We start from the raw sequence: 19,610 nt of genomic DNA, 5'->3' as shown, positions 1-19,610 counted from the left end.
CGGGTTGAGTGAAAGAAATAGAGTGGGAGTCAGGGTGAAAAAATGGAGAGAAGGGAAAGTGAGAGAGAAGGGAATGTGAGATAGAAGGGAAAATGAGAGAGAAGGGAGAGGGAGAGAGAAGGGAGAGGGAGAGAGAGCAGAGGTAAAGAGTGGTGTTTAAAGCGGGGGCAGTTTTAGTCGGGGAAGTAAGGCAAGGGTCATATCGAGAGAGATAAAGGGGGAGTGAGTGATAAAGGGAGAGAGAAAGGGGGAGAGAATGAGCTCTTAAAACAGGACTGCTTTAATGTTTTTAAAGCCTAAGAAATCAGATCAACATACACTGAAAATGAAGGATTTTTTAAAACCGATCGAATTGGCAGAACCAGACTGAAACAGCTTCGTACAAAGCCTTTTTAGATACAGATTGGACATGCGAGAAGGGCTTGCAGCATAGCAAACCATGCCAATTCGCATCTACTGTAGAGTGCTCTTTCGAAGTGATTTGTCTCACTTCAGAGTTTCTAGACTAGGCCGCAAAATCCTTTACGGTGTACAGGAAAAAAGAGACATAAAATACCAAGTCTATTTCAAAACAATGAATGCAACTTAAAGACTCAACATATCTGGCTGATGAATGCAAGGGTTAAACCTGGGAATACTATATTTTCAGTGTGACATGACCCTATTAAGATGCATTTCTCAAGGTTTACAAGTTACTGTATGGTTATTTTGCTGTTTAAAGTTTTTCTACCTTTTTTTGTTTAATTTCTTGAAATTACCTATGTACTGGTAGGAAGATAAATGTTTGAACAGGGGTTCTCAACTCCAGTACTCAAGCCTGTCCAACAGGTCAGGTTTTCAGGATATCCCACCTTAAGCACATGTGGTTCCATCAGGGGCTCAGTTTTCAACCAAGCCTCTGATTGAGCCAAGATATATGACACATATTACTAATGCAGGAATAAGTCATCAGAAATAGGCCCCTTGTTCAAAACAATATAACCATTTTCTCCTGGGATGTTGGAAGCATTAATATGCCTGATGACGCCATATGCTGGGCACAATGACCGAGATAGCAGCTGAGAGAAAGAGCAGAGAATGTAATAGTGTTTAAAATTGTTTCCCAATAGCTCAGATATAGCGATCAGTGAAAGAACAGTGTCCCATCAGCCGTGGCTGGACTGGATGTCTTGCTCACAAGTGCTATGTAATGTGGAAAAATGTTGCACACCAAAAATCAAAATAAATCTGAGATACTAATACCAGTGGGAGTCCGAGTGAAAAAATGGAGAGAAGGGAGAGTGAGAGAGAAGGGAGCGAGAAGGGAGTGGGAGAGGGAGAAGAGGTAGAGAGAGGTGATTAAAGATTGATTAGTTTGAGTCAGGGGAAGTGAGGCAAGGGTCATATAGAAGGAGATAAAGGGGGAGTGAGTGATAAAGGGAGAGAGAAAAGTTGAGAGATAAAGGGGGAGAGAATGAGCACTAAAAACAGGACTGCTATAACGTCTTGAAAGCCTAAGAAATCAGATCAACATACATAGACCTGAAAATGGAGGATTTTTTAAACCGATCGAATTGGCAGAACCAGACTGAAACAGCTTCTTATCAGCCGTCTACCACTGAGATGTATATTCTTTCAGTGGTAGAGAATGTATCATACCCTCCATTAGCAGTGTCTGATTACAATGGCTGCAGTGAAAGAAGTTAGGGTTAGGGTATCCTGAAAACCTGGCCTGTTTGCGGCTCTCGAGGACTGGAACTGTGCAGGCCTGGCTTACAGCATAGCAAAGTAGGCCAATTCACATAAAGAGAGCTATTTAGAAGTGGTTTGCCTCACTTCAGAGTTACTAGAATAGGCCACAAAATCCTTTGCGGTGTACAGGAAAAAAGAGGCATAACATACCAAGGCTGCCATCTTTTAATATTACAAGGTTACTAGATGCTCTGCAGAATTTTATAAATGCAGTAATTAATTGAAGCCAACTAAAGTGTCACTAATTTTAAATATCTTGGCATTTGGTTTCACTCCCATTTAAAATTTGAGTTGCATATTGATAATCTGACATCCAAAATCATTGCCAAACTGGGTGTACTTTATAGGAACAAATCCTCCCTAGGCCAAGGTGCATGATGGGTTAACTTTTGTATCTTACAGACATGCTTAAATGTAGTTAGTACTGCATTGCTGTGAACAGGACACATAGTGGAAAGTTACCTTAATTAAGAGAAACTCTCCAGAGTTGTATGGGAGTCTCCTGGGCCCTCCCCTAGGTCATGCTTATAGTGCCAGCAACGCGACTGGCGAAGTGACGGGTGACGTCACCTGCGAAAGTTATAATTTAACTTTCGGGGATGTCGCTGGCGACATGGGCATTGATTGGTTCAGAGGCTGTCACATGTGGCGACAGCCTCTGAAAAATCTGATTTCCCCAGCTCCAAATTTTGAGTCGCCAGCGTTACTCCCGTCGCGTCGCACTTACTATAAGCGCTGCCTAACTGGGATGTATACTGAATGCCTGGATGTGTTCTCTGACACATTTGTACAGCAGAGAAATGTGCCAGACTCTCAACTGTGGCAAAGCTGATAGTATACTCAGGACTGCGTGCAGTAAAAATTGATCACATAATAGCAACTATTGGGAGTCCCCTGGTTGTTGATGACATCATGAGCGCTATCCTGAGTGTCATAGAATGCTGAAATATATCCAAAGCTATGTATCCAATAAATTGAGCAGAAAGAGATAGGGGAAACTGTCCAAGCATTGCTGGAGTCAGAGGTAATATGGACCGCAGCCAGTTTGTTCAACTATCTGGGCTGTGGAAATACCAGATGGGTAGTGTAGGGTGGCTGTGCACTGTAGAACCCTAAACACAGTAGTGCCACTGTTGGTCGCTGTCATCGCTGACGTAGTTACTTTGGTGGAACATATGCTGTGAAGTATGTATATACAATTATACCAAGGTACAAAAATAGGAGAATGAGAAAAGGAACATAGAGTAGTACGTCTTTGGCTAAGAGAAGAAGAAACCACTTGATTGTCTCTCTCTCTCTCTCTCTCTCTCTTTTTATATATATATAAAAATATAAAAAAGTGTAAAATGGGGGGGTTTGCGAGGTGTGAAATAGGCCTTGCAACACTACCATTTGAGTAAAAGTTGTGCCCTAAAAAAAATGTCATGGTAGGTGTGCTATGGGGTAGGGAGGGGGGCCTGATCCTTGCATTTGTCCTGGGCCCCAAGATTTCTGCTGGCGGCCCTACTGACAAGGGATTCCTCAAATTGGGCCCAGCAGAAGCTACTTCCCAAGCAAGCAATTGCCTTTTTATATTATTTGTTCTGCTTTTTACTATTATCAGTATATATATGTAACATCGCCAAAAGAAGGGTCGTGCGGTCACTGCTGTATTTCATCTCCTGTCTGCACCGCTGATAAGAGGCATAGAGGAATTTGTATGGGCGGACCCTCGCTCTCGCAGAGGGGAGGGGTTTGATGTCTGTCTGTCTGTGTGTGTGTGTGTGTGAGAGGGAGAGAGAGAGTGTGTGTGTAAGAGGGAGAGTGTGTGTGTGTGTGTGTGTGTGTGTGTGTGTGTGTGTGTGTGTGTGTGTGTGTGTGTGTGTGTGTGTGTGTGTGTGTGTGTGTGTGTGTGTGTGTGTGTGTGTCACCCACCCTGTTTCCCTCTGTCTCACTTTCTGTCGCCCTCTGTCTCACTTTCTGTCACCCTCTGTCTCACTTTCTGTCACCCTCTGTTTCCCCCTGTCACCCTCTGTCTCACCCTGTCACCCTCTGTCTCACCCTGTCACCCTGTGTCACACCATGTCACCCATTTTCTCCCTGTCAACCTCTGTATCTCTCGGTATCACCCTGTCATTCTCTGTCTCACCCTGTCACCCTCTGCCTCACCCTGTCACCCTCTGCCTCACCCTATCTCACACACTCTCTGTGTCTCACACACTCTCTGTGTCTCACACACTCTCTGTGTCTCACACACTCTCTGTGTCACACACACACGCACACTCTCTCTGTGTCACACACACACTCTTAACAAGGACTAATTGTAGTATAATGTAATACAATAAATAAACATGTCAAAAACGAATGTTGTTCTTACTAGGAATTTATTCAATTTTTTTTAAAGCGGGCCTGGGGCGGGGCTAGGTGATGAGTAGATTTTTTTGTTCAGCGAGTAGATTTTTGGGTGATTTGTCAACCACAATATATATATATATATATGTAAGGGGGCCACTCCCGGCTTCCCTGATGTTCCTTTGCCCCTTGCCTTACCCCTGTGGCAGTGGGGGAAGGGGATGGCGACTTTTCCCAGTTGGCGCTGCTATCTGTGCCGGCGCCGTCGGGGGCCCTGATGCTCGAGCATGCGCAGATAGCCACAGCGGCCATGTTGTGTTTGGTGCGAGGTTCGCGCAATACGCAGAGGTTGGCAAGGGTAGTGGTGGCCATTACAAGTGTACAGGAGATCTGGTAGGTTGCGCAGGTGCAGTTATGTGTAGCGGTGGCCACTACAGCTTTGCACAGGTGCAGTAGAGACCGCGCACACAGTCCCCATAGGAAAGAGGTTCTGAGTGGACTACATCCCCCAGCAGCCTCTGGTGAATGCCCTATGTTCCCTGTCACCTGCAACCAACCAGCCACTGAGACTTGCAGATTCTCTGCAGCAGGGAATTTGATACATTGTTTTGTGCAGTCAGGAAGCAGACTATGAAGCACGTGAGTGAGTGAGACTTAGGGGACAAAGGGGGAAAGAAGGTGGGCAGAGAGCTGCGAGATTCTGCCCTAGGCCAGAAATCCCCAGGCTAGAGTTGAGGCCCTGACTTCCCACTAGTGAGGGTGGGTGGTCACAGGGACAGGCCCTAGTACAGGAACCTGTCACTTTAGAGAGAGAGAGAAGTGAAGGAAGCAGAGACTGTCGCAGCACCATTACAGAGGTTTAGGATCAGACCTCTTCAAGCACAGCAGCAACCAACCGGGTGGGATCGCCCTGGAAGGTAACCCTGACGTATCTTCACCGTCGGATCCTTTGCGAAGTCTGTTTGCAGGTCCTAGCGCTGGAGCGCTCGGCAGGTAACATCCATAAGTGCACCAACTATAAATCAGTACATAGTGGCTGTGCAGTCACACACACACATACCTTATTTTGGGGGTGGGGTTGTGGTGTGGGGAGTTGGACATGGTGTGGGTACACGGTGAGGGGTTGCATCCTGCGAGACACGTGAGTTACTGTGTCTCCTAGAAGAGAGACACTTAATGTATGACATGCATAGTTATGTTACTGTTAGAAAAGTCACTGTTCTTTTATATGCTGTGTGCGTGATATTATATTATTGTCCTGTGAGGAACAACTCCCGCTCTGCTTGGAGCCATCACAGGTGGAGGCGCTGCACCATATAGTATTGTTCAGGAGGATACACCCCAGGCTCTCATTGGCGGAGGCTCAGGCCTCCTGTGAGCCTCACAGGTAAAGCACCACACTGGTAATACATATAGCTCCCCTCACATGCACCCTATCTGCGATTGGGTGGGGGAATATGGGTTACATATATATATTATATATATATAGTACCGACACACTTTATTCGAGTGTGGCCGGTACCGCAAGCCGGGAGATTTCCCGGCTTGCTAGTGGCCGCCCCTCGGCGTGCCGCGTGTCATAGACGCGCGGTCACGCGTCTTCGGGAGCGTGCGCCCCCTGCACGCGCGTCCAGGGGCTCCCCGAGGGAGCCCTGGTGTCCCGCGATCGCGGGACAGCGGCAGGGGGTTCCGGGGGACCCGGCGGACCCGGCAGCGGTAGGGAGAGCGCCCCGATCGGAGGGCGCTCTTCCGCTGCTTCGGCGCGCGCCCGTCACTCTCGGGCGCGCGCCAGGCTACTGCTGCGGCCAAGAACGGGCAAATGCTCGAATAAACTTGGCAGCAGCAGTATATATATATACTTATTATTAGGCTATAACTGCAGCACTGATTATTGTGCTACCTAGTTCTTGTTGGTTCTTAATAGATTGCTATGAGGGATATTGTTATATGCACTTATGATATAATACACCTCATTTAGCAATCAGGACGCCACACTCCATATATTTTAGCACCCTCCCCATCAGTTACATATGTTGCTGGTACCATGGTTTTTTACCTCACTACTTCTTATTGGGACTCACACTGGTACTGTCATTTAGCGCATGAATATTTATTTTGTTCTAACAAAATTAACACAGTATAGGAAAATATGCATTTGTCAGAGGGAAAGGCCAATAATCTGGAGTCAGGTCACCCTAATGTATATTAAAAATAAACACAGGCCTGTCTGATACTCCCTGATATTATAAAGTAAAGAGGCCACTCTATAATAAATATTTACACAGGCCTTTTTAAGTCTGTCCCTAATAATCTGTAATCAGGAGGTCATTATAAGTGTTAAAACAGTAGTGGTACTGTGATATTAAAGTGACAATCCCATACAAGTTTAATTCAGCCCAAATCCACACAATAATGTTAATAAATGCATTATAAATATCACATGACCATATGTATACTGACTTAGTTCATGGCTGTGTTATTACATCATTACATGTGTAATTAAATCCGTGACATTCTCAGGCTCCCCCCTTCTGTGACAATCATACAGCCGGGCCGTTACATTGCAACACACTAATCCCGCCCCTAGTGACATCACGTAATCAGTAACCAGTCAGAGAAGCTAGCAGGCAAAGAACTACATTTCCCACAATGCACCTCGTGGAGTGTGGCTAGCAGCTACACCTTCTCTCACTAGTTTGTCTCCTGCGAGCTTCCGTACACAGCGTCTTGTTAGAGTGGGGCGTGGACATGTGTAAACTTCAATGGTGGGAAAATGAGACAGTTTTAGCTGCTAGCTGAGCAGTGGTACAGCGCTCTGTAGAAGGCGCTCTCAGTCGGGTGAGTGATTTTTCAATGTGTGTGTTTATTTCATTTCTCATTTTACTTTCACTTTAAGTACTGCATGCTTATTTTTTTCTTTGGGCATTTAGAGATTTAAGTGCTCCGTGAGCCGATTCCTCCATTGAAGGAGGAGCTATGAGGCCAACCTATCACAGCTACTGTACCATCTTCAGTTGCTTTCAGTATACTGATTAATCCACGGCACAGAATATGCAACTTCAAATACATCTATCAACTGTCTATATGTTAAGCCCCCGGACAAGCAAGTGGTGAAACAAGCATGTCAGGACTTGTCTGTCTCATCTAGGATGTGGTGGTGATCTCAGCTGTTTCTCCTTCTCTCCGCTGAATATTGCAGTCTGTGCTCCAAGCAACCCTGGGAGCATGTGCTGAGACTCACTCTCCCTGAACCTACGAGCAGTTAAGCTGTGGATATATGCTATCACTCTGCTGGACACTTTGCTGTACACTCAGGACTGGTCTAAGTACTTTTGCTACCTATTTTGGCTTGTTAGTTATATCTGCCAATTTTTTGCTCATCTGTGTGTTTCATATCTATAGGCTTGGATCATATTACTAACTTATATAATTAACTTATTCATTTCCTTGCTTGTTAGTTATACACTAGTTTCATACAAGCACTTCACACAGGGGGCTTCAACTTAGGTAGTACTTGACCGGCCGGTCTGAGTGTTCTCATTTCCATATATTTCTTGCCTCTACACTTTATTTACATACTTTGTACTTATTACTGCAGTGTAGCATTTTTCCCCACACCTTAAGGTTCAGTTTATAACAGCTTTGTAGGTCACCACTGCTCCTCATTTTAACCATTTATGTGTATGTGATTAATAAACCTTTATTGATACAATTTGTGTATGTTAGAGTGCTATTCAGGGGATTCTTTTTTTCTGTGTTAGTTTTCATATATATGTGTGTGTGTGTGTGTGTGTGTGTGTGTGTGTGTGTGTGTGTGTGTGTATATATGTATATATTTATGTATATATATTTGTGTGTGTGTGACCTTGGGCAAGTCACTTCATATCCTCTGTGCCTCAGGCACCAATGTCATAGATTGTAAGCTCTATGGGGCAGGGACTTGTGTCTGCAAAATGTCTCTGTATAGCGCTACGTAAAACTAGCAGCGCTTTAAAAGAACATGCTGTTATTATTATTATATATAAATGTGTATGTATTTATTTATATAGCACTATTAATGTATATAGCGTTTCACAGTAGTAATACATGTGAAAATCCTATAAATAACAAATACAAATATCAGGTCATGGGAATAAGTGATTTGGACATAAAAGTAACATTTCGGAAGTGTGGACAACTAATACATCTTGTAGATTGCCTTTACAGTGTGATGTCATTGATTCAGTAGATTGTGTGCAGACCAGGACTGCAGTACAGTGTCACTCACATGGATGACTTGCGTGGTAGAAGCTCAAGAACAAGGATGTCAAACTCCAGTCCTCGAGGGCAGCAAACAGGCCAGGTTTTCAGGATATCCCTACTGAAAACCTGGCCTGTTTGGGACCCTCGAGGACTGGAGTTTGACATGCATGCTCTAGACGGAGCACAGCTGTGGGTGGGAGGTGGATTTGCTTTGCATCAAATGGTTTGGAGCAAGGTTTATTGTATGTATTATCATAATAACAATGCAATGCTTAACTTTTATTTCAGGAGGGATGACTGCAGAACAGAAGTGAATATTGAAGCCATGTGTTCCTTTTCTTGCAAAAGAGAAAATTTGAAGGACAGTTGAACAGAATCAAAATTACTACACAGAGACAGATAAGCAATGTGTATATTTCTCATTTACCATTTAGTATTTGTCGTTTTATTGACTCCACACAATCCAGCTGCTACGGGTTTCACATTGAACATTTTCATCTCTACTCTACCCCTTCCTGTGATCTGAACCATGCAAGTTTTCATTGATTCAATACATCATGAGTAGAGTGTGGCTACAGTATGAAGTAAAGACCCAAGGACCACATCTACTACCATTCATAACAAGAACATGTGCAGTAGCGCACAGCTGCAGTTCTATGTGATTGTTATGAAAGGTTGAGGTGGTTCAATTCTATGAATCTGGAGTGGGATGGATCCTGTTTGCATCACATGGTTTCATCTAGGCCAGTAGATTATATAACTCTCAGTACAGGTTACACATGGCATCAGTATTAGTGATGTAAAGAGGAGGAAAGCTTCAATGTGGAGTACAAAGCCAAGTAATGTTGAAGTTACTCCTTTTACCATTTACTTGGTCAGTCTGTACTGTCTACTCCCCACACAGCTGCTAAGGGTCTTCCATTTTAAATACTTTCACCTCCTATTCTGCACTGCTTTGCTGCCCATTATTTAGAAATGCGTTCCAGTCATGTTTACCACTCTGAATCTCTCTGCAGTCATTGATTCAGCACATCATGGGTAGAGCATGGCTACAGATACAGCAAGCTATTATTATTTTACCGGCTGATCACCCATAATATTGCATTAAAACATAGAATATCACTTAATTTCCAAAAGATTCAGTGATGCTGATAATGCAGAATCTCACAACATTTCCCATCATAATGCCATAATGCACCAGAGGAAGAAATAATCCTTGCTATATCTGTACATTGTGTGACGTATTACCTCCATGACCATTGATAGCAAGTACATCTTCTGTATAGAGCGGCTGTGTTATGATGCAGTTATTGATCATCATTGACATAATCACAAGAATCTTATGCAAAGGGAAATTGTCCGCAGCGAAGTGAGATGTGTGCCTGTTTTAAGTCCTCCAGCTTAACGCCCCTACACCTCCCACTACACAGACATACTTACTTATGCATACACTGACATCTGGCATACCTACACACACCCCAGGGCCACTTCCTTCCCCTGATGTCAGGGAGAGGATGGGCATGCAGAGTGCAGTAAGTCTCCACGTTACTCTGGCCAACAGTCTTGGCCTACCCCCAGCATCTGTCACCCACAACATCTGTTCCCTCCTTGTAAAGTGCTGAACTATCTCACCTGGGTCAGTGCTATAGCTGATCACAGTGCCCGATCATGATGTCACTGTGACAGGCAGCAGTGCAGATTGACCGGTCAATCAATGCAGTGCCGCACCATATGCACTAAATGAGATTTCCGTGCCCCCTGTCAGGTTACTCCCTGGGCAGTGACCCTGCTCACCCCCTCCCCTAGTTCCACCTCTGACCACAATTATCTCTCTTGGAGAGTGTAGCAAATTGGTGTTGGTGGAATCTCACCTCTGCCATGCATGGTCACAATCTGGGCACAGGACCCAAATAGTGGGCAATGTGGCACTTCTTACAGTAGAGAATAAGTAACTATATTCTTTACTTGTGTATTAAGGACCTTATTTGCATTAAAATTCAGTCCCCATGGGACCAAGACTTTCTGGCTTACTGAACAAAGTGGAATTATTTCGTAGAGGGTGGAGAATTGTATTTTATCTGAAATTACCCCCTCTGCACAAAATACAAACAATTATACACATACATGTACCTTGTGGAAGTTGTTGCCCTCTATCTTCCTGTGGTCTCTCCCTGTTTCTCACCGTGCCTCCTCCCATTTCCTTGCACCTCTGCGTCTCCGCATATATCCCTATACTCAGAGCCGGCTCCGGTCAGTGACATGGGATGCCCAAATATGAGCATATCCATACATGGGCATCCATGCCACTGACCGGAGCCCACTCTGTTGCGGATATGGAGAGAGACTGGGAGATTTACATCCCCTTATAATTCATATGGTGCATAGTACCGGCACGTATTGTTTTACCGTTACTGTGTACCTTCCTACTTTCACACTGGTACAGTATGTGCTGCAGTGGGACTGAGAGGGATATATTGGTAACACATAGTTATTGTTGGGGGAATTCAATCCATTTTGAAAATAGTAATGCAATGTTTTATACTTTTTTTTTTTGCAGTAATGAAGAATGAAAAAGTTCTGTTAAAATTGAATTGGAGGTGAACTGGAATCATCATCAACTCTGCACCAGTGTGAATTGATGTTCTTTAATGTTCTGATAAGGTACATGCAACATCTCTTCCTCAACCCCTACACCACTCTCTGCCTCTTGCCTCTCTCTCTCCACCTCCCTGCTAAGCGTATTAACCCATCTAATGTAATCCACATTCCATGTCTCACTTTACTCTTCACTTCTCACGTGCCCTCTGGAATGTCTGCTCTCTGACTAACAAGGTCTATTTGTACATGACCTCTTCTGCTCTCATCATCCACCACTTCTCATTCCCCTCACCCCTGTCCTACTAGATACCTCAGCTTAATTGAACTCTCTCCTCTGACATCTACCCTTATCTCTAACCTCTCCTCACTTTCTGCTTAAACTAACTATCTTGTTAACTTTTACAATGCTATCATCTCCTCCTCCTCCCTCCTCCTCCCTCCTCCCTCCTCCATTATATATTTATATGCCCCTTCTAGGCTCTGACACACTCATCCCTCTAAGGCCATGATTATCATGGGCACATGCTTGGTCATCCACAGTGCGTGCGAGCGATGCAGAGCCGCCTCGGACCTCAGTGCAGGGATTGCTGCATACCCCAGCATCTGTCACCCACAAACAATACACACACTAATACTCCCCACAATACACACTATAATACCTCCTCAATACTAATCTCTCCAATAATATTATAGCTCCAAACACAATATACACAACACCCTTACACAAGATACACAATCTAGTACTCTCCTCTGCACCTCTACACACAATATAATACTCCCACACACACAATATACACACTACCCTCCTACCCCCATAAAATACAACCAATAATACACACACACTTTGTGGATGTTGGGACCAGCTCCCGGCATGCACCAGTGAAAGAGAGAGGCCAGCAGAAGCTCGGAAGAACTCCCTCTCTCCATCCGTGCCTCCCTCCGTTTCCCATCTTCTCCCTGTCTCTCTCCCTCCCTTTCCTTGCATCTCCCTGCGTCTTTACGTATACCCAGTCAGTGACGGCTCTGGTCACGTGATGCCTTAATATGGGCTTATCCATATATGTTCATCCACGTCACTAATGTGATGCCCGCACTGTTGCGGAGCTGGTACTTACGACGCGCACTTATTGTTTTATCAGTACTGCGTACCTGACTCTACCGGCCTACTTTCAACACTAGTACAATAAGTGCTTCACTACGAGTGAGTGGGGAATATTGGCATCACACAGTCACTGTTGAATATGCCATTCAATCCATTTTGAAAATAGTAATGCAATGTGGTTTTGTTTTGTTTGCTTTTTGCAGTAATGAAGAATGGATAAGTTATATTAAAATTAAATTGGAGGGGAACTGGATTCAGCATTTCATCATGAACTCTGCACTTGTGAGAATTTACCTTCTTGAATGCCCTGACAGGTACACGCAACTTTAAGACTATAATCTGCTGTGCAAGCTTTCGTGCTATACCTCCCCCTCAGGTTTTGATTTATACATTTGCTCCCTCAAGTCATGTCCTCTAATATTTGAAAGCTCTCTCCTAGCATTTTCTCTCTACCACAGAACGTCATCCCAATGTAACCTCTCTCTTGTTCTCTCTGCTTGCTGTTTCCTCACTCCTCTGTTAAACTTTTCTAATTTCTCTAACTTCCACACTCCTGCTTTTATCCACATGTTCTCTTTCCTTCCCCTACCTTTGCATGTGTCTACACACTGCACCATTTGTACAGACCTCTATTGCAGCTATTTCTGCACTGCTCAATGAAAAGCACTCTTTAATATCCTATTCTCTGTGCCCCCTCTCTCTGCGCCCCCTCTTTTGGCGCCTCCTCTCTCTGCACCCCCTCTCTCTGCGCCTATCTGTCTCATTCTCTCTACGTCCCTCTCTCTCTACATAGAGCTATCTCTGTCTCTCTCTACACCTATCTCTGTGTCTCCTTCTATGTTTGCTGATGTGTGGGATATCTCTTATAATCTTGAACCTGCTCATATACACATCGGGCCTCCCTGCCTCTGCCTCCCTGCTAAGAGTGTTAACCTATCTAATGTAATCCACATTCCTTTCCTTACTTTTCTCTTCCCTTCTCCTATGCCATCTGGAATGTCCGTTCTCTGACTAACAAGGCTCTAGTTGTACATGACCTCTTCTGCTCTCATCATTCACAATCAGTCATTCCCCTCACCCCATCTTACCTGTCCCACTGATTTGCCTCTGCTTAATTAAACTCTCCTCTGACATCTACTCTAACCTCTCTGCTCTCTCTCTCTTTCCGCTTAAACTAACAATCTTATTAACTCTTACAATGCTATCCTCCTATCTATATGCCCCCTCTAGGCTCTGACACACTTGTCCCTCTAGCCCACACCCTTGGCTAAATTCCCAAACATGTTCATCACACTTCCACTCGCTGTTCTTAATGCCTATGAAGGAAATCACACAATTGATATTTGATTTTTCTACAGTAAAAATGTCTCCAGTCCTGTATAAAGCTGCTCTCTGGGGCCAAACCACACTACTTTTTTTTCACATTCATCAACACTCAAATTTAATTTACGCTGTCTTTTTTTCCCTGTATTTGACTCCCTCCACTAACCTTCTCCTCACACTTGCCATCCTTCCTTCACTTCTCCTCAAGCATTTGACTACTTCAGAGGCAAGGTGGATGCCACCCACAAGGAGATTCCTTCTGTCCCTTCCCCCTTCTCTCCTTCTACCTAATTCTCCTTCTGCATTTGACTCCTTTTCTTCTCTTACAGAGCTGGAAGCTAATCATCTTCTCTTCTCCCTCTACCACATGCCCTCTAGATCGTATCCCCTCACACCTTACTGCATCTCTTAGTCCCCACTCTCACCCACATCTTCAATTCCTCCCTATTCTCTGGCTCTTTACCCTCTTACTTTAAGCCTGTAGTGGTCACCCTTTTCTCAGAAACAACCTACACCCTATGTGCCTTACTAACTACCGCCCTGTATCCCTCCTGCTGTTTGTCTCCTAATTGCTAGAATGTCAACATTCTTAAATCACATTCCCTCCTGGATCCTTTACAACCTGCCTTTCGTACAGCTCGTTCTACAGACTGTGCTTAAAGCAAATTCCCAAGGTCACTTTTCCCTACTAATCCTACTTGATCTATCTGCTGCGTTTGATGCTCTCAATCACTCTCCTCCTTCATATTCTAAACTCTCTCTTGGTATCCGTAACACAGTTCTATCCTGGTTTTCATCATAACTTTCCTGTCACACATTCTCCATCTCTGTTGCTAACATGTCTTTGTCTTCTATTGATCTGTCTGTGGGTATACATCAGGGCTCTGTTCTGAGATCTCTCTTTCTCTCTACATACTATCATTTGGTGACCTCATCAACTCTTTGTGACAATCCTATAAATAACAAATACAAATATCAGGTCATGGGAATAAGTGATTTGGACATAAAAGTAACATTTCGGAAGTGTGGACAACTAATACATCTTGTAGATTGCCTTTACAGTGTGATGTCATTGATTCAGTAGATTGTGTGCAGACCAGGACTGCAGTACAGTGTCACTCACATGGATGACTTGCGTGGTAGAAGCTCAAGAACAAGGATGTCAAACTCCAGTCCTCGAGGGCAGCAAACAGGCCAGGTTTTCAGGATATCCCTACTGAAAACCTGGCCTGTTTGGGACCCTCGAGGACTGGAGTTTGACATGCATGCTCTAGAAGGAGCACAGCTGTGGGTGGGAGGTGGATTTGCTTTGCATCAAATGGTTTGGAGCAAGGTTTATTGTATGTATTATCATAATAACAATGCAATGCTTAACTTTTATTTCAGGAGGGATGACTGCAGAACAGAAGTGAATATTGAAGCCATGTGTTCCTTTTCTTGCAAAAGAGAAAATTTGAAGGACAGTTGAAGAGAAGGAAAATTACTACACAGAGACAGATAAGCAATGTGTATATTTCTCATTTACCATTTAGTATTTGTCGTTTTATTGACTCCACACAATCCGGCTGCTACGGGTTTCACATTGAATATTTTCATCTCTACTCTACCCCTTCCTGTGATCTGAACCATGCAAGTTTTCGTTGATTCAATACATCATGAGTAGAGGGTGGCTACAGTATGAAGTAAAGACCCAAGGACCACATCTACTACCATTCATAACAAGAACATGTGCAGTAGCGCACAGCTGCAGTTCTATGTGATTGTTATGAAAGGTTGAGGTGGTTCAATTCTATGAATCTGGAGTGGGATGGATCCTGTTTGCATCATATGGTTTCATCTAGGCCAGTAGATTATATAACTCTCAGTACAGGTTACACATGGCATCAGTATTAGTGATTTAAAGAGGAGGAAAGCTTCAATGTGGAGAACAAAGCCAAGTAATGTTGAAGTTACTCCTTTTACCATTTACTTGGTCAGTCTGTACTGTCTACTCCCCACACAGCTGCTAAGGATCTTCCATTTTAAATACTTTCACCTCCTATTCTGCACTGCTTTGCTGCCCATTATTCAGAGATGCGTTCCAGTCATGTTTACCACTCTGAATCTCTCTGCAGTCATTGGTTCAGCACATCATGGGTAGAGCATGGCTACAGATACAGCAAGCTATTATTATTTTACCGGCTGATCATCCATAATATTGCATTAAAACATAGAATATCACTTAATTTCCAAAAGATTCAGTGATGCTGATAATGCAGAATCTCACAACATTTCCCATCATAATGCCATAATGCACCAGTGGGAGAAATAATCCTTGCTATATCTGTACATTGTGTGACGTATTACCTCCATGACCATTGAGAGCAAGTACATCTTCTGTATAGAGCGGCTGTGTTATGATGCAGTTATTGATCATCATTGACATAATCACAAGAATCTTATGCAAAGGGAAATTGTCCGCAGCGAAGTGAGATTTCAGCCCCCAAACGTCTGTAATATTAATGCAATGTCTTACTTTTGTTGCAGTGAACACTGAAGAGACGGATCTACTACAACACTGTACAGGATGAGCATACGCTACAAGCAGCAAAATGATCTTGCAGTTGACAGTATGTTGTTCTGGTAATGTGCACAATTATTATTTATGGGCTACACACCACAGTGCTGGACATATTCTGTTAACTTCAACTCTACTCCTAACATGGAGATGTCTTCCTGGTGTTACTGATTCAGTACATCATATGCACAGTGTGGTTATGATATGATGGATTGATTTAATGAACCCACCAACCAATGATGACATCTGCATCATCTTCTGTAAAGTGCAGCTACAGCATGATATTATCAGCATTTGGTGCGGTATAATCAGAGGTATCTATGTGCTTTTGTGCCTGTTTTAAGTCCTCCAGCTTAACGCCCCTACACCTCCCACTACACAGGCATACTTACTTATGCATACACTGACATCTGGCATACCTACACACACCCCAGGGCCACTTCCTTCCCCTGATGTCAGGGAGAGGATGGGCATGCAGAGTGCAGTAAGTCTCCACGTTACTCTGGCCAACAGTCTTGGCCTACCTCCAGCATCTGTCACCCACAACATCTGTTCCCTCCTTGTAAAGTGCTGAACTATCTCACCTGGGTCAGTGCTATAGCTGATCACAGTGCCCGATCAGGATGTCACTGTGACAGGCAGCAGTGCAGATTGACCGGTCAATCAATGCAGTGCCGCAACATATGCACTAAATGAGATTTCCGTGCCCCCAGTCAGGTTACTCCCTGGGCAGTGACCCTGCTCACACCCTCCCCTAGTTCCACCTCTGATCACAATTATCTCTCTTGGAGAGTGTAGCAAATTGGAGTTGGGGGAATCTCACCTCTGCCATGCATGGTCACAATCTGGGCACAGGACCCAAATAGTGGGCAATGTGGCACTTCTTACAGTAGAGAATAAGTAACTTTATTCTTTACTTGTGTATTAAGGACCTTATTTGCATTAAATTCAGTCCACATGGGACCAAGACTTTCTGGCTTACTGAACAAAGTGGAATTGTTTCGTAGAGGGTGGAGAATTGTATTTTATCTGAAATTACCCCCTCTGCACAAAATACAAACAATTATACCCATACAAGTACCTTGTGGAAGTTGTTGCCCTCTATCTTCCTGTGGTCTCTCCCTGTTTCTCACCGTGCCTCCTCCCATTTCCTTGCACCTCTGCGTCTCCGCATATATCCCTATACTCAGAGCCGGCTCCGGTCAGTGACATGGGATGCCCAAATATGAGCATACCCATATATGGGCATCCATGCCACTGACCGGAGCCCGCTCTGTTGCGGATATGGAGAGAGACTGGGAGATTTACATCCCCTTATAATTCATATGGTGCATAGTACCGGCACGTATTGTTTTACCGGTACTGTGTACCTTCCTACTTTCACACTGGTACAGTATATGCTGCAGTGGGACTGAGAGGGATATATTGGTAACACATAGTCATTGTTGGGGGAATTCAATCCATTTTGAAAATAGTAATGAAATGTTTTTTACTTTTCTTTTTTTTCAGTAATGAAGAATGAAACATTTCTGTTAAAATTGAATTGGAGGTGAACTGGATTCATCATCAACTCTGCACCAGTGTGAATTGATGTTCTTTAATGTTCTGATAAGGTACATGCAACATCTCTTCCTCAACCCCTGCACCACTCTCTGCCTCTTGCCTCTCTCTCTCCACCTCCCTGCTAAGCGTATTAACCCATCTAATGTAATCCACATTCCATGTCTCACTTTACTCTTCACTTCTCACGTGCCCTCTGGAATGACTGCTCTCTGACTAACAAGGTCTATTTGTACATGACCTCTTCTGCTCTCATCCACCACCTCTCATTCCCCTCACCCCTGTCCTACTCGATACCTCAGCTTAATTGAACTCTCTCCTCTGACATCTACCCTTATCTCTAACCTCTCCTCACTTTCTGCTTAAACTAACTATCTTGTTAACTTTTACAATGCTATCATCTCCTCCTCCCTCCTCCTCCTTCCTCCTCCCTCCTCCATTATATATTTACCCCTTCTAGGCTCTGACACACTCATCCCTCTAAGGCCATGATTATCATGGGCACATGCTTGGTCGTCCACAGTGCGTGCGAGCGATGCAGAGCCGCCTCGGACCTCAGTGCAGGGATTGCTGCATACCCCCAGCATCTGTCACCCACAAACAATACACACACTAATACTCCCCACAATACACACTATAATACCTCCTCAATACTAATCTCCCCAATAATATTATAGCTCCAAACACAATATACACAACACCCTTACACAAGATACACAATCTAGTACTCTCCTCTGCACCTCTACACACAATATAATACTCCCACACACACAATATACACACTACCCTCCTACCCCCATAAAATACAACCAATAATACACACACACTTTGTGGATGTTGGGACCAGCTCCCGGCATGCACCAGTGAAAGAGAGAGGCCCGCAGAAGCTCGGAAGAACTCCCTCCATCCGTGCCTTCCTCCGTTTCACATCTTCTCCCTGTCTCTCTCCCTCCCTTTCCTTGCATCTCCCTGCGTCTTTACGTATACCCAGTCAGTGACGGCTCTGGTCACGTGATGCCTTAATATGGGCTTATCCATATATGTTCATCCACGTCACTAATGTGATGCCCGCACTGTTGCGGAGCTGGTACTTACGACGGGCACTTATTGTTTTATCAGTACTGCGTACCTGACTCTACCGGCCTACTTTCAACACTAGTACAATATGTGCTTCACTACGAGTGAGTGGGGAATATTGGCATCACACAGTCACTGTTGAATATGCCATTCAATCCATTTTGAAAATAGTAATGCAATGTGGTTTTGTTTTGTTTGCTTTTTGCAGTAATGAAGAATGGAAAAGTTATATTAAATTGGAGGGGGACTAGATTCAGCATTTCATCATGAACTCTGCACTTGTGAGAATTTAACTTCTTGAATACCCTGACAGGTACACGCAACATTAAGACTATAATCTGCTGTGCAAGCTTTCGTGCTATACCTCCCCCTCAGGTTTTGATTTATACATTTGCTCCCTCAATTCATGTCCTCTAATATTTGAAAGCTCTCTAGTAGCATTTTCTCTTTACCACAGAACGTCATCCCAATGTAACCTCTCTCTTGTTCTTTCTGCTTGCTGTTTCCTCACTCCTCTGTTAAACTTTTCTAATTTCTCTAACTTCCACACTCCTGCTTTTATCCACATGTTCTCCTCTTTCCTTCCCCTACCTTTGCATGTGTCTACACACTGCACCATTTGTACAGACCTCTATTGCAGCTATTTCTGCACTGCTCAATGAAAAGCACTCTTTAATATCCTATTCTCTGTGCCCCCTCTCTCTGCGCCCCCTCTTTTGGCGCCTCCTCTCTCTGCGCCCCCTCTCTCTGCGCCTATCTGTCTCATTCTCTCTACGTCCCTCTCTCTCTACATAGAGCTATCTCTGTCTCTCTCTACACCTATCTCTGTGTCTCCTTCTATGTTTGCTGATGTGTGGGATATCTCTTATAATCTTGAACCTGCTCATATACACATCGGGCCTCCCTGCCTCTGCCTCCCTGCTAAGAGTGTTAACCTATCTAATGTAATCCACATTCCTTTCCTTACTTTTCTCTTCCCTTCTCCTATGCCATCTGGAATGTCCGTTCTCTGACTAACAAGGCTCTAGTTGTACATGACCTCTTCTGCTCTCATCATTCACAATCAGTCATTCCCCTCACCCCATCTTA

General features: G+C 44.1%; 1 long non-coding RNA gene across 9 annotated transcripts in view; it reads left to right on the top strand.

Moving 5' to 3' along the window:
* Positions 1-6,767: 6,767 nt before the first annotated feature.
* Positions 6,768-19,610, top strand: part of LOC142467960 (uncharacterized) — a 49,162-nt gene continuing 36,319 nt past the window's right edge. For 3 of the 9 annotated variants that reach the window (XR_012788545.1, XR_012788543.1, XR_012788532.1), the window contains exons 1-9: positions 6,768-6,900; positions 6,993-7,388; positions 8,593-8,712; positions 10,862-10,965; positions 12,208-12,318; positions 14,714-14,833; positions 15,854-15,949; positions 17,394-17,497; positions 18,730-18,834. This is a non-coding gene — a long non-coding RNA (uncharacterized LOC142467960). The remainder of the gene's footprint in view (positions 6,901-6,992; positions 7,389-8,592; positions 8,713-10,861; positions 10,966-12,207; positions 12,319-14,713; positions 14,834-15,853; positions 15,950-17,393; positions 17,498-18,729; positions 18,835-19,610) is intronic. The other 6 variants (XR_012788548.1, XR_012788540.1, XR_012788547.1 and 3 more) reach the window with 6 other exon arrangements.

The sequence above is a fragment of the Ascaphus truei genome, chromosome 1 (genome assembly GCF_040206685.1).
Source record: "Ascaphus truei isolate aAscTru1 chromosome 1, aAscTru1.hap1, whole genome shotgun sequence".
Lineage (NCBI taxonomy): Eukaryota > Metazoa > Chordata > Amphibia > Anura > Ascaphidae > Ascaphus > Ascaphus truei.
Note: the sequence above shows the minus strand (reverse complement) of the source record. Positions and strands in the feature narration are given on the sequence as shown.